Source organism: Gossypium hirsutum, chromosome A07 (genome assembly GCF_007990345.1).
Source record: "Gossypium hirsutum isolate 1008001.06 chromosome A07, Gossypium_hirsutum_v2.1, whole genome shotgun sequence".
Taxonomy (NCBI): Eukaryota; Viridiplantae; Streptophyta; class Magnoliopsida; order Malvales; family Malvaceae; genus Gossypium; species Gossypium hirsutum.
The window spans coordinates 18,271,279-18,280,653 of record NC_053430.1 but is presented as its reverse complement, the minus strand read 5'-3'; the positions used below and the strand labels follow the sequence as shown (position 1 = coordinate 18,280,653).

The window sequence follows — 9,375 nt, the reverse complement described above, 5'->3', positions numbered from 1 at the left end:
TATTATTACTCATATAGTGGACTTGTTCCTCCTCAGTGGTAGGGTTGAAGTATTGATATTTTGTGTTATGTACTCCTCCTCCATTCGAATCACACCTCATCACTGGATGTACCTGAATAGAACCATACAAACCATCAATCTTCTTATTTAAAAGTTCTACCTGGTTATATAGCATAGTAACCGCATCGAGGTTGAAAACACCAGCTGCTTTTATCGGCTTTGTTCTCATGACTTGCCACTGATAGTTATTCAGTGGCATTTCCTCAATAAATTTGTAAGCCTCTTCAGGTGTTTTATTGTTTAAGGTTCCACCGGCGGCTACGTCGATAAGTTACCTTGTTGAGGTGTTACACCGTTGTAAAAAGTTTGAACTTGTAGCCAAAGGGGTAAACCATAATGAAGGCACCTTCTCAATAAGCCCTTGTATCTCTTCCATGCATCATAAAGTGTTTCTAAATCCATCTGCACAAAAGAAGAAATATCATTCCTTAATTTAGCCATTTTAGCTGGCAGAAAATATTTTAGTAAAAATTTTTCGGTCATTTGTTCCCAAGTAGTGATTGACCATCGTAGTAATGAGTTTAACCACTGTTTAGCTTTGTTCCTTAATGAGAATGGGAACAACCAAAGGCAAATAGCATCGTCAGAAATGCCATTGATCTTAAAAGTGTCATAGAGTTTTAGAAAATTTGCTAAATGAGTATTTGGATCCTCATCCTACAAACCATCAAACTGAACAAACTGTTATATCATTTGAATCGTGTTTGGTTTCAGTTCAAAATTATTTGCAGCAATGTCTAACTATACTCGATTCAGATCCAGTTAAAGTAGGTTTAGCATAATCATACATAGTACGAGGAGCATGATCCTGATTTATTGAGTTTGCAACAGCCACAGGAGGTAACAAATTATTTTAATTATCAGCCATCTCCTCGGTTTTGGTTTGAATATCGTCCTCTTTCCCTTCCTCTATGTACCGTAGGCTTCGTCTTATTTCTCTTCGGTTTCTGTAAGCTGTGTTTTCGATTTCACTATCAAAAAGTAGAGGTCCTGATAGGTTTCTTCTAGTCATAAACTATTAAAACCTACCAGAAGTAAATAAAAGAAAACTTAATAATTTAAGCAAAAATAAAATTAAATTGCACTAAAAAATGGCTAAAGTAATAAAAATTAAGCGTTTCTAATATCTTAGTCCCCGACAACGGCTCCAAAAACTTGATGGTCGTGAAACTAACTAAAATTTTGACTTAAGGCAAGCGCACCTATCAAACAATAGTATAGTTATTCTGAGACCAGAAATATCGTATCCACGAGGACTAAAAGTACTAGTAATTACTATCTTTTTATTATCTAGCCTAAAATATAAGAGAATGTTGTAAACTAAACTAATTATCTAATTAACTAAGATTACGACATAGATGAAAGTTGGAAAATACTTTTGAAAAACCGATTGAGAAGACAATACCCAAGAAAGAATCCACCTAGACTTCACTTATTACCTTTGACTTAGACGATTTATTAACTTGACTTATTCCTTAGAAATCTCTGATTTATGTTATTATCCCTTTCGAGACTAAAAACAACTGACTCTAGGTTGATTAATCGAAATCTCTTTGTAATTAAAACCCCTATTATCGCATTAACTCGATCTATGGATTCCCTTATTAGATTTGACTCTAATCCGGCAGATTTATGTCGTCCTATCTCTAGGATTGCATGCAACTCCGCTTAATTATGAATGATCTACTCTTAAACAGGGACTTTTCCTCTACTGAATAAGCACATCAAGAAAACCTAAATTAATATCCTGGAATATTAAAGCAAGAATTAAAACTCACAATTAAGAATAAGAACAAGTATTTATCATATAAATCAAAGAGTAATAAGATTCGTCTTAGGTTTCATCTCCCTTAGGTATTTAGGGAGTTTAGTTCATAATATTAATAGAAAACATCTCAAAGTTTGAAAAACAACAAAACATAAAGAAACCCAAAGAACTTCTAGGAAATTGGATGGAAATCTTCAGTCTTGATGTAAATCCTGGATCCAAGGTGATTCCGATGGTTATTCTCGAGTATTTTCTGCCTCCAACTCTCTATGTCTCCTCTAATCCTCTTCTAGGGTGTTTATATAAGCTTTAGAATGCTTCCAAACCCTCAAAAGTGGCATTTTTCCGAGTAGACCTAGACTTGGGCTTGACAGGGATATGGCCATGTGCCACGCCCGTGTACAAGTGCTTAAATCGTGTGCAATTTTAACTTGGATTAATGTCGACACGGTCATGACACACGGGCATGAATACGATCCAGCTCTGGAGGTAACTCTAGCTGATAAGCCACCAGCCCTATCTGCTTAATAACTCGGTAAGGCCCAATAAACCGTGGGCTCAACTTACCCTTCTTACCAAATCTCAATATCTTCTTCCAAGGCAAAACTTTCAAGAAGACCATGTCCCCAACTGCATATTCAATATCCTTACGCTTCAAATCAGCATAAGACTTTTGTCGATCCACTGCCTCCTTTAACCGATTCCTGATCACCTTAATCTTTTCTTCGGTATCTGCTACAAACTCTAGCCCAAGGACTTGCCTTTCTCCCAACTCCGTCCAACAAATGGACGAACGGCACCTTCGCCCATATAGTGCCTCATAAGGAGCCATCTGAATACTTGCTTGGTAACTGTTGTTATACGCGAACTCCGCCAATGGCAAATGGTCCTCCCAGCTGCCCCTAAACTCAATAGTACAACCCCTCAACATATCCTCTAAAATCTGAATAACCCTCTCTGACTGCCCATCCGACTGAGGGTGAAAAGCCGTACTGAAATCCAATAGCGTTCCCAATGCCTCATGCAACTTCTGCCAAAATCGAGATGTAAACCTCGGGTCTCGGTCTGAAATTATCGATACTGGCACACCATGCAACCACACTATCTCCGCCACATACAACTTGGATAACTTCTGAAGTGAGTAATCAGTTCGGACAGGTATGAAATGAGCAGATTTTGTGAGCCTATCCACAATCACCCAAACCGAATCCTTCTTAAAAGGTGTCAAGGGCAACCCACTTACAAAGTCCATAGTTACCCTTTCCCACTTCCAAAGTGGTATCTTTACCGGCTGTAACAATCCCAAAGGCAGTTGATGCTCGGCCTTCACTTGTTGACATGTCAAACATCTCCCTACAAATTCGGTCACTTCTCGCTTAAGCCCAGGCCACCAGTATAGCTCTCGCAAGTCTCGATACAACTTACTCCCTCCTGGACGCATAGCACAAGGTCCATTATGTGCCTCTTTCAAAATCATCAATCTCAAATCGGAGTTTTTCGGCATACAAATTCTCCCTCGAAAACAAAGAACTCCCTCACTATTTAACCCAAAGTCTGGATTCTCCCCCTTCTCAACTTGCTGAAATCGAGAAACCAACGACTCATCCTTCAACTGTTGCTTCTTAATTTGTTCTACCCAAGTCGGTCTCACTTGTAGCTCAGCCAATAAGCTTCCGTTGTCATACAAACTTAGACGAGCAAACATCACCTTCAACTCCACCACAGCCCTTCGACTTAGCGTATCAGCCACGACATTTGCCTTACTTGGATGGTACTCAATCAAACTGTCATAGTCCTTTAACAACTCTATCCTCCTTCGTTGCCTAAGATTCAGCTCCTTTTGAGTCAGTAAGTACTTAAGACTCTTGTGATCCGTATAGATGATGCATTTCTCCCCATACAGGTAATGTCTCCATATTTTAAGTGCAAAGATTACCACTGCCAATTCCTTGTCATGCGTAGGGTAGTTCACCTAGTGCGGCTTAAGCTGTCGTGAAGCATAAGCGACCACTTTACCCTCTTGCATCAACACGCAGCCCAAACCTACATGTGACGCATCGCTGTACACAGTGAAATCCTTACCAGACTCTGGCTGAATCAACACTGGTGCTTCTGTCAAAACCTTCTTCAACTTCTCAGAAGCCTCTTGCTGCTTATTTGTCCAAACAAAAGGTGCTCCCTTCCTTATAAGTTTCGTTAACGGTGCTGCCAACATAGAAAATCCTTTCATGAATCTCCGATAATAACCTGCCAACCCCAGAAAACTTCGAATCTCTGTTACCGACTTCGGTGGCTTCCATTCCAAAATTGCCTCAATCTTTCGAGGGTCCACCTTGATCCCCTCAGCAGACACAACATGCCCCAAGAAGGTAACTTCTTTCAGCCAAAACTCGCACTTACTAAATTTTGCATAAAGTTGTTTTTCCCTTAACACTTGCAGCACTACACGAAGATGCTCATCATACTTCTCTTCCGTTTTCGAATAGATGTCGTCAATAAAAACGACTACGAACCAATTCAAGTATGGCTAGAACACCTAATTCATCAAATCCATGAATGCTGCCAGTGCATTAGTCAAACCAAAAGGCATTACCAGAAACTCCTAATGACCGTATCGAGTCCTGAACGCCGTCTTATAAATATCCACCTCTTTAACTCTTAACTGATGATATCCTGATCGAAGGTCGATCTTGGAAAATACCGAGGCTCCTTTTAATTGGTCGAACAGATCGTCGGTTCTTGGTAACGGATACTTGTTCTTGATAGTCAGTTTATTCAACTGCCGATAGTCAATACACATACGCATAGTCCCATCTTTCTTCTTTACGAATAGTACCGGTGCGCCCCACGGGGAAACACTTGGTCTTATAAATCCCCTATCTAACAACTCTTGAATCTGAGCTTTCAATTCCACCAACTCCTTTGGTGTCATCCTATAAGGCGCAATGGACACATGAGCTGTTCCAGGTAATAAGTCGATTCCAAACTCGACTTCTCAGTTTGGGGATAATCTAGGAAGTTCATCTGGGAATACATCCTGAAATTCCTTAATGGTCCTAACTGACTCTACTGTGATCTCCTCAAGTCCAGTTTGACTTACAAGGGCCAAGTACGCCTCACAACCTTTCCGAATCAACTTCTCGACTCTTAAAGCTGAAACAACATTGGACAAATAATCCCTTCGTTCCCCTATGACCATTATCTCCTCATCTTCAGCAGTTCTTAGTACCATCCTCTTTGTAGCACAATCCAACGTCGCCTTGTGTTTAGTTAACCAGTCCATTCCCAAGATAAGATCAAAATCCCCAAATGGTAGCTCCATCAAATCTCCTTCAAAAGTTTTATCTTATGTCATTAAAGGCACTGCTCTAAAAGGTTTATCTACCTTAACCGAATGTCCCAATGGGCTTACCACCGATACCCCACTCACAGTCTCCTCAGGAAGCACATCCAAAGCCCCAGATACATCACAAGCAACATACGAGTGAGTGGAATCCACATCAATCAAAGCAGTGTAAGGCGTGCTATGAATGAAGAACGTACCAGTTATAACATCTGGAGTGTCACCCTCCTCCCGACGTTGTGCAGCATAAACCAACACCGGTTGTCGAGCTTCAGCATGTCCAGTACCCCTGCCAGGTGCCCCACGTCCTCGTCCATTTCCATAGCCACCTCTACCTTGCCCATGACCCCTCTGTGGTGGTGGTCCTCCTCGTCGTGGTTGGACATCCCTTTGCTCTGCAGCTAGCTCCTGAGCTGTCCTCCGAGGACACTCTCTGAACTTATGCTCCTTAGACCCACATCGAAAACATGCTCCAGTTCGTTTCCAGCACTCCCCCATATACTTGCGGTCTATAAGTATTTACTGAAACTGCTCGAATCGATTCCTCCATCCTTGCTCTTTTAAGATTTCGATTCGTGGCACTTGAGGGTCTAAAATCCCTCTTAAACCTGGGTCGATCCTTCTCATGATTCTGCCGCTCAGTCAGCTTCACCTCCTCGGCTATCTTAGCCTTCTCTACCAATGCAGCAAAACCACGCTTCCTCTGTGGAGCTATCAATATCCTAAGCTCATCGTGGACGCCATCCTCAAATCGGACACTGCGCTCATATTCAGTTGCCACTATCCCACTGGCATATCGACTCAGCCTAAAAAATTCTGCCTCATACTCCACGACAGTCTTATTACCCTGGGTCAGATTCAAAAATTACTTCCGACGAGCATCCACATAACTAGCTCCAACATACCTCCCCTTAAAAGCAGTTTTGAACAATTCCCAGGTTACTTGCTTAATTGGGGTACTCTCCCTTACGGTGATCCACCATCGGTATGCCTCGTCACGTAGCAGTGACACAGCTCCTTTCAGCTTTTGCTCCACTGATCAGTCTAGATCATCCATGATCCGTTCTGTTGCCTCTAGCCAATATTCTGCCACATTTGGGGCTACTCCAGATACACCCCTAAATACTTCTGCTCCGTTGGCCCGGAGTCGCTCCGATATGGACCCTTTATTCACTGTCTCAGTGCTAGCTCCAACAACCCTTTCCAGAACCCTTAACATGGCTTGAGACAAAGCATTATCCCCCGCAGCCCGATCATAAGACCCAGTCTCCGTTGCTTGTGGCACAGATGCCTCCTCAACTGGCCTATGCCCTGAGGATGAAGATTCAGCTTGCACCCTTCCGTGACCACGTTCGCGACCTCGTCCACGAGCTCTTCTTGTACTCATATCGAATTATCTGATTACGAGTTTTATGATATTAGTATAATGTTCCACTGTTTATTAAGAAAGTGTCTTATGGAAATATAGCAGTTCAAGAATTGTTTTCATATCCTCGTAGCCTAGCTACAGTCTCCTTTCTACCGTTTTACAGCTCTACCCTATCTAAAGTATCATAGTAGGGTCTCAATTCTATTCATAGCATCATATCATAGATCGTAAAGAAAATATACTTACAGACTTGGTGCCGGGGATTCAGTGCACCACTTCTTTCTCAATCCATTTAAAACTCGAAAACCATGTTTTTGATCACCGAAAATAGAAATTTAAAAACTTTGATTTGAAAACACCCTTTATTTTGAAACTCTTGATTTAAAACAGAAAAACTTGGACCATTTAACATGTATACTCTGTAAAACATCTTTGAAAAGAAGTTTCAAAAACCATTTCCAAAAATACCCTTCTTAGGCCTAAGTTTTCAAAAAAATTTCGGACCCGACCCACAGCCGAGTTGTTGCAACCTAGGCTCTGATACCACTAAATGTAACACCCCAAACCCGGCCTAGATGTTATAGCCGAATCTAACGTGCCACATTGGAGTTGAAAACCCATGTTCCGTTTTAGTGTTTTAAAAACCATATATTTTGTTGAGTTAACAAAGTGAATGGAAACTGGGCACCAGGTAGGTATCCGAGACAGAGGAGGTGAGCCATGAAGGCTGCTTAAGTACCAAGCTCTTCGATCAGATCCAATCCTAGACATGCCCACGACCATTGCCACACTTTGTTATATCGAGTTTAAATTTGTTTAAGTGGACGTCTTTGATAAATCGAATAATCGTGGTGTTGTGATATTTTGAAATCAAGTATCGTTTTGAAAACACGTCCTAAGTCTAGCCCATTTGTATAATTATCAACCAGTTTTAAAATTATTAAAAATAAAATAATCCCGAAAAGAAGTAAAAGAAAAGTTAAAATGGCCTTATTACAACCCAAGAATAAATAATAATTAAAGGAAATTTAAAGAAAACCAATGCTTATTTAAAAGCCCAAAGGCGATCACCGTGGCCACTCTGAATCCCCTCCGGCTCCAAGTCCCCACATCAAGGCTCACCTGCAAGGTTAAGGAAAGGGGGTGAGTTTGGAAACTCAGTGTGTAACAAGCCCCTTTCAGAGCCCAAAACAATATCAGCCTGCTGGGCCTTAGCCCAAGTCCAATCTCAATATGTATATACTGGGCCGTAGCCTTTTCATAAATCATATAACTGGGCCGAAGCCTTTTACTGTAAACGGTTTGGCCCATAGGCCCATTTCAATATCACATGTATCGTCAATGAAAACAAAAAATGAATGCAAGCCCATTTTGGGAGACTACTCGACCCACCATCCGCTACTCTCCACCCGTACCAACCAATACACTATGTGGGGAATAACTCAACCCACCCAACCATAACTCTCCACTAGCAGCATAGCTGCTTTATCATATAACTGGAGGCCTAGCCTCTTTTAAAAACTGGGGCAAAAGTCCTTTTAATAACTAGGGCATAAGCCCTTTTAATAACTGGGGCATAAGCCCTTTTGATAATTGGGACAGAAGCCCTTTTAATAACTGGGGCATAAGCCCTTTTGATAACTGGGGCAGAAGCCCTTTTAATAACTGGGGCATAAGCCCTTTTAATAACTGGGGCATAAGCCCTTTTGCACTTCCTCCATCCATAATAAAACCCAACCCAATGCATTTATGAATACCTCATGTGCATATCATACATATCATGTGCATATCATACATGTCATGTGCATATCATACATACCATGTTTATCAAAATCACATGTATTAAATTCATATATAAACCCTAGGGGTATAATGGTCATTTTTACCTAGGGGCAAAACGATCATTTTTATATTATAAGGGTAATTCTGTAATTTTACCGAAAATTAAGGTTTCCATGTTCATTAATGGTTACTAACAATTCATGAGTGCAAACAGTGATTCTGACCCATTTTTAGCGAAATTGAGTTAGTGGGCCTAAAACCCTTAATGGGCCCTACATAGCCGATTTTGTCATCTAGGCCCATTTAGCCTATATTCCATAACGGTTTTATCAGTCTTGATGCGAAATTTAATAGGTTTTCATTTTCCACCAAGTTTTACACAAATGGGCCCGAAAGCCCATTGGCCCTACTTCAACCCCTCGAGGCCCAACTTACCATGAAAGCCAAAAATCACGTTCTTACCGTTTCCAATGTTTTCAATTATCATCTCAACGAATCTACCTAACTAATGAGCATTCTCTTGCTCACACGTCCTCGAAATGCCAGAATTTCAACATTTCGGCTTTTCGGCATTTATCGTTTTAAGCTATAAAAAAGGGTTCGTTACACACCTGTTTTGCGATATTCCTCTACGAGATCTCCTACACGATTTCTCTTATAATCAACCGTTAATAGGTCAGCTCACAATAATTGAACCAAATCAAGAACCATCCAATATTAACACTTACACATTCGGCCACCATCCATAATGGCCTTAGGCACTTTACCTTTGCCGAGATTTATGACGAGATCTAGCCACTCCGGTGATCCAAGCTAATCCAAATTGACACTACGCCTTACTGGTCCTCCACTATAGAAACCATAAAATATTAAAAGAAGAACCCCATAAAGCCTATACCCATATTCGGCCACCCCCTTAAACTACAGGGGTTTCGGCTTTTGGCCACTAGTTACTCTAGGAATCGTTTAGAGTTCGAGCACTTACCACAGTCTTTCTCCTATTGAATCCGTTATGCCTAAAAGATGAGGGAATTGAACACCAAAAAGTGAAAA

The 9,375-nt window shown here is 41.0% G+C and overlaps 1 non-coding gene across 1 annotated transcript; it reads left to right on the top strand.

Annotated features, from left to right (window-relative positions):
• The first annotated feature begins 388 nt into the window (after window positions 1–388).
• Window positions 389–495, top strand: LOC121204020 (small nucleolar RNA R71). Its single transcript, XR_005898948.1, has one exon. It is a non-coding gene; the product is annotated as a small nucleolar RNA R71 (small nucleolar RNA).
• The last annotated feature ends 8,880 nt before the right edge of the window (window positions 496–9,375 follow it).